The sequence below is a fragment of the Prionailurus bengalensis genome, chromosome C1 (genome assembly GCF_016509475.1).
Source record: "Prionailurus bengalensis isolate Pbe53 chromosome C1, Fcat_Pben_1.1_paternal_pri, whole genome shotgun sequence".
NCBI classification, from domain to species: domain Eukaryota; kingdom Metazoa; phylum Chordata; class Mammalia; order Carnivora; family Felidae; genus Prionailurus; species Prionailurus bengalensis.
The window spans coordinates 20521369-20527252 of record NC_057345.1 but is presented as its reverse complement, the minus strand read 5'-3'; the positions used below and the strand labels follow the sequence as shown (position 1 = coordinate 20527252).

The 5884-nt window shown below is 52.1% G+C and overlaps 1 long non-coding RNA gene across 1 annotated transcript; it reads right to left on the bottom strand.

Moving 5' to 3' along the window:
- Positions 1 to 2515: 2515 nt before the first annotated feature.
- Positions 2516 to 3282, bottom strand: LOC122480154. The gene is made up of 2 exons (XR_006296519.1): positions 3170 to 3282; positions 2516 to 2667 (listed from the first exon to the last, which is right to left on the bottom strand). It is a non-coding gene; the product is annotated as an uncharacterized LOC122480154 (long non-coding RNA).
- Between the last annotated feature and the right edge of the window lie 2602 nt (positions 3283 to 5884).

Below are 5884 nucleotides of genomic sequence, written 5' to 3'. Positions count from 1 at the left end.
AAGGTCCTGGAATGAAGATACCAGGTGACTGTGGTGAATGAGCCCCAGGGTGAGAGGGACAGGGTACTCGGTCTAGGCGGACAGTGACCAGGCAAGTGAGTTGCTCTCAGGGCAGGTCCTCGTGATGCTGGGGCTGGGATAAGGAGTTGGGTGACGTCACTCATGTCAGTCCAATAGCGCCCTCCCAGCACGGGAGAGGTGGGCCTGGCAAGATTTCAAACCCTGAATTATTTATTCAGGGATCTGGAAAGCCAGCAGGGGTGGGGGGTGGGGGGCACTTCCCCGAAGCAGCAGGAGAAGGGGAGCCGGGAAGAACTTGGAAGCAGAAAACCGGGCAGCTCAGTCCCCTGAGCAGGCCCCTCTTGACCTCCCACCTTAGGCATCCTGGCAGGGTGGGGGGGGGGGGGTATGGAGAAGGGGCTCCGTCTTCCCCGCCCCTGCCTGTCCTTTGTCCCGGGGACATACACTCCCCCCAGCTGACTTTTCCAGATGTGCCAGATGTGCCCAGGGGGAGAGAAACTGGCCGCTTCTCCTTCCTCTGTCTCTAGCTTTGGTCCTCAGTGCAACCATCCGGGCCTGTGGGGTGGGGGTGGAGGGCAGGGATCAGGTTAGGGGTTAAGGAATCGAGAGGGGTTCAGATCCCAGGCCCCACCGACTTCTTCCCTCAACGCGACACCCCTGTAGTTGTTGGGGGAGGGGGTGACAGGCCAGTGGCAGGGTAGAGGGAAGAGGAGACGGTAGGAGTTGGGGAAGATGAGGCGGTTCAGGTTGGGTGTGGCGAGTTGGGGGTGGAGATGGTCAAATCCCAATTCTTCCATTTCCTGTGTGACTTTGGGTGAGCTTCCTAGGCCCATTGTGCCTGTTTTGTCATCTGTGAGATGGGGATAATGTTAGTGTCTACCTCAGGATTGTTGGGAGGGCCTGGTGCTATATCGGCACTGGCTGTGTGGGCTGCCAATTGTATACCTGGCAGGAGGAGGACGCCTGGGAGGCACAGATGTGCAGGTAATAATTGAGGTTCTAGGGGTAGATGATACCACGCAGGGGAGGGAGCGGAGAGTGAGGAAAAAAGCCCCAGGGAACATGGCCGCTGAGGGCACAGACTGTGGATGAGTGTGTCCTTGCCAATTTCCTCCCTCTCCCTAGAACCCCTTCACTTCCTTCAGGACTTTGCCTTCAGGTCACTTCTTCTGAAGCAGGCTTCCCTGACATCCGTCCTCGATTACCCCTCCCCCCATCACTCTCCCCCCCACTTTCCTTGATTTCTTATTTTTCAGAGCACTAACCCCTCCTCACATTATCTGTTTATGCACGTAGCTTCTTTTTTACTACGGGTCACCCCCACCAGAATGTAAGCTTCATGAAGGTAGAGACTTTGTTCTGTTCTGGGCTGAGAACAGAACCTGGCTATATAGTAGGCGTTCAACAAACACTTGTTGATTGGATGGTTAAAGTAAAAAGCAGCATCTAGAGAGAGAGGAGAATAATGATAGGCACACTGTCAAGAGAGTGGGGTCGCCATCGAGAGAGAATTCAGGGCCATCAGTCCCCCAGACCTCAGGTATCTGCTCTCTCCCCCGTCAGAGCTGGGTCCCAACAACCACCCAGCTGGTCTCAGGGATGCGTAAAGGTGGCTGGGAGGTAGGCAGGAAAGAGTGGCATGAGGGACTGTCTTCTGTCATTCTCAGTAGCAGTTATGGTTCTTTATTAAAATTTTTTTTCATAAATAAACATTAAAAAAAGACGGGGCGGCTGGGTACCTCAGTCAGTTATGCTTCCAACTCTTGATTTCGATTCAGGTCATGATCTCATGGGTTCATGAGATGGAGCTTTGGGCTCTGCGCTGACATCGCAGAGTCTGCTTGGGATTCTCTCTCTCCCTCTTTCTCTCTGCTCCTCCCTGCTCACGTGAACGCATTCTCTCTCTCTCTCTCTCTCTCTCTCTCTCTCTCTCTCTCTCTCTCTCAATAAGTAGAGGTGCCTAGGTGGCTCAGTCGGTTAAGCATCCAACTCTTGATTTCGGCTCCGGTCATGATCTCACGTTTTGTGGGTTCGAGCCCCACCCACATCAGGCTGTGCACTGACAGTGTGGGACCTGCCTCAGATTCTCTGTCTCCCCTCCCTCCCTGCCCCTCCCCAACTTGTGCATGCGCTCTCTCAAGATAAACATTTAAAAAAACAAAACAAAAAAAATGTTCATAGCTTATTAATCCTCTCATGAAAAGTTTGCACAATCACCACAGATAGTCATGGCAGAATCTTTACTTCTTCTGTTTGTCTACACCAACATTGGCCTGTGTGGAGACCTGACTTTCTTCATTCTGTTCTCCTGTGCCATTCGCTCTTTTCTTGAGGTCTTTTTCTTCTCATGCGGCCCACGTTCTGCAAGGCTCTCTTTGGGTTCATTTTTCTTTGCATAATCCAGGGAATTGTAAATCAGGCCCAAGCCAGTTGTGCCACCACCAAAGTGGGTTCTGACTCAAAATATAAAGATGACAGCTGGTGTGGTCTTGTACAGTTTGGCTAGTTTTTCTCAAAGTTCTGTCTTAGGTACTGTTGCCTTCTCAGGGCAAAGAACATCAGTGACCATGCTTCCACTGAAGTAGCTGGTTGGTTAGAACGCCCTGATCCATAGAGTTACAGTGTCGTTCAAGATGGAAGTCGGTCCTCAGGCAGCCAGGAAAGAGAAGAGGGCAGTGATATTTCTAGTCATGAGAAACCCCAGAGACTCAAGCAAAGTTATGGATTTTCACATGGGCACTCTCTCCACGCTCCAAACTGCCCTATATCAATGGCACGATGGAGGCCAACACTGCCAACTGGGTCTCTCTACTCTAAAGGGCTACCGTGCGTCCCCTCCTCTTCTTTCCTCCTTATGCCCTCTGCCATACCTCCTTGCTTCCTTCCCACCGCTGATACCCTGTCCAGTCCTTCCCAGCTACCAGGTGCCAGACTAGATCGAAGGGCTTACAACAACCCTGCATCCCCATTTCACAGTTGAAGTCTAAAGAAGCTGAAGGACTTGCCCCAAATCACAGAGTAGATGGCAGAGCTGGGATCTGAAGCCAGTGTATGCGTAGCCAAATCCACTGTGCCTTCCATTCTATCCTAAACATCACCGTCTCCCCTGAAGCAGCGGGGAGTGAAATTTAACCAGGGCTGACAATACCTGCAGTTCCCCCAGGTGACCACCAGATGGCCGTGAGCGCTCGCCTCCAGGTAAGACTTCTTCCTTTACCATTCTCTCCCCAATCAGGGGAATCCCATGGGCCTAGGCTCTCATTGGCGGTGGGTGTGTGGCGGAGGCACAGATAATATTCACACAAGCTCCGTGTCCAAGCCCCAAGAATCTGGGCATCATCAGCGCACACATTCTTAGCACAGACCCATTTGTTCATTCAGCCAGTATTCACTGAAAATTCCCTGGGCTTCGAGTGGGTGCTATGGACAGAGAGATGATCTGGCCACATCCCTGCATGTTATTTCTCTCTCTGTAAAAAAAAAAAAAATTATTTTGTAAGTAAACTCCATGCCACACATGGGGCTCAAACTCACAACACTGAGATCATCAACACATCCTCTACCACCTGAGCCAAACCGGCACCCCCACATCCCTGCATTTTCAACATGCAACAAATAGTTATTGAGCATTGTGCTATTTTCCAGGCATGGTTCTAGGCCCAGGGGATACAGCAATGAACAAAAATCCTTGGCTTCTTCACAGAGCTTCCATTCTGATGGGGGAAAGATGCACCATCTATAAGTAGACACTTAACATGATATTAACTAGGGGGTCCTTGAGGGTCTCACAGACCAGAAGGACAGACTAACATGTACACAGTCACAACACGATACAATATGGTTACTTAATAAACACCTACTTTGTTGGGATGAGCACTGGCTGATGTATGGAAACCAATTTGACAATAACTTTCATATTAAAGAAAAAAAAGAACCCCCCCCCCCACCAAATAAACACCTATTTAGCCCTTAAGTGTATAGGGAGTTAACTACAGAAGAAGATAAACAGGGTTCCTCCCTTCATAGGAATTATAGCCTAGGAAACAAAAGAGTAATTCGTTATACATATGATACATATTCTGAAGGAAAAAGGAAGTAGCATGGAGAATAACCAGGGGCCCTCTTTGAAGCAGGGAGGTCATGGAACAAGCCATTGAAGAGAGAAAGGAAGAGTTTCTTTCTTTTTTTTTTTTTTTTTAATTTTTTTTTTTTAACGTTTATTTATTTTTGGGACAGAGAGAGACAGAGCATGAACAGGGGAGGGGCAGAGAGAGAGGGAGACACAGAATCGGAAACAGGCTCCAGGCTCTGAGCCATCAGCCCAGAGCCTGACGCGGGGCTCGAACTCACGGACCGCGAGATCGTGACCTGGCTGAAGTCGGACGCTTAACCGACTGCGCCACCCAGGCGCCCCAAGAAAAGAAGAGTTTCAAGGAGAAGGCACACCAGTACGAAGTCTCTGAAGAGGGAAAGAGCTGATGTGGCTGAGACAGAGAGAGGGGATGCAGACGAGATCTTGGTTTCCATTCAGGAGCTTCCCTGAGTGGGGAAGAGAAAGAGGGCAGTTTCAGAGACCTGAGGCATACTCAGGTGGAGGTGCCCGTGAAGCAGATGGGCCCACTGGATCCTGGGCTTACATCCTGGCCCCCCTCTTTGCAACTATGTGCCCCTGAGCAGGTGATTTTTACTTTTTTTAGTTTATTTGCTTATTTTTAGTAATCGCTACACCCATCGTGGGGCTTGAACTCACGACCCCGAGATCAAGAGCCGCGTGCTCTCCTGCCTGAGCCAGCCAGGTGCCCCTGATTTTACCTCCAAAGCCCACAGATTGGGGATAACAAAACCCATGCCTAGAGGGCAGTTGTGGACATTAGATGAGAAGCTGCAGGTAAAAGCTCTTAGTGGAATGTATATTCTGCTAATAGTAAGAGGTCAAGAGTGTGAAGTATGTATTAGTTACAGGTGGCAGCTGGGGAGGGGGCTGGAGATGGCGCTATGAGACCTGATGGCTTTCAGATGGGAACTAATGGCGGTGGGATGGCCAAAATGGCCCCAGGAGAGGTGGACTAGGGCTCAGGAAGGAACCGGGCCACCGGGGAAGAAGAGGGGGAAAGAGGAAAAGGAGGAGCAGCAGAGAAGGGGCAGGAGAGTGGACGTGAAAGAGGAGGGGGGAAAGAGAGAGAGGAGGTGCCCTCCGAGGAACCTGGGAAGTAGCCGCAGAGGGGGAAGAACCAGAAGAGGCCGGTGCCAGGGCAGGAGTTGAGGCTGAAGGGGAGGCTGTGTAAAGTCCCAACTGTCCTACTAATAATGAGACCAGAGAGTGTGGTGGGTTGGAGGCAGACGTGGGAGGCTGAGGGGCAGAAGAGAGTACGACGCAAGGGGTGAAGCAAGGCGGGCAGCCAGAACCTAGGGGCCCGCTGAAGCCAGTCCCCCAGTCGTGGAGCCTGGTTGGTGGGGTTCACTCGACAAGGCCCGGCCTGCGAGGATGTAACCTCGCGTGGAATCCAGATTTTGCCACTGTGACCTCCGCCTACCCACTCACCTTTCCTGAGCCTTAGTTTCCTCATCTGTGAAGTAGGGACAATAACTCTCTACCGAGCAGAGTTTTCGTGAAGCCGTTGGTGGGGCCTCCCAGGACCAGGTGTGAGGCTAGCGTTGGATCCCGCCCCCTTTTGCCCGAGCCCCGCCCCAGATCGCCCAACCGTGTTCCACCAGGCCACACCCATCAACCACGCCCCTACCTGGCCCCGCCCCCGACGACCTGGCCCCACCCCGGCCGCGCCAATGGCTCCGCCCCAGAGTGACCACGCCCATCTGGCCACGCCCAGGTTGCCCGGGTCTCGCTCCCCACACCCCAGCGGAG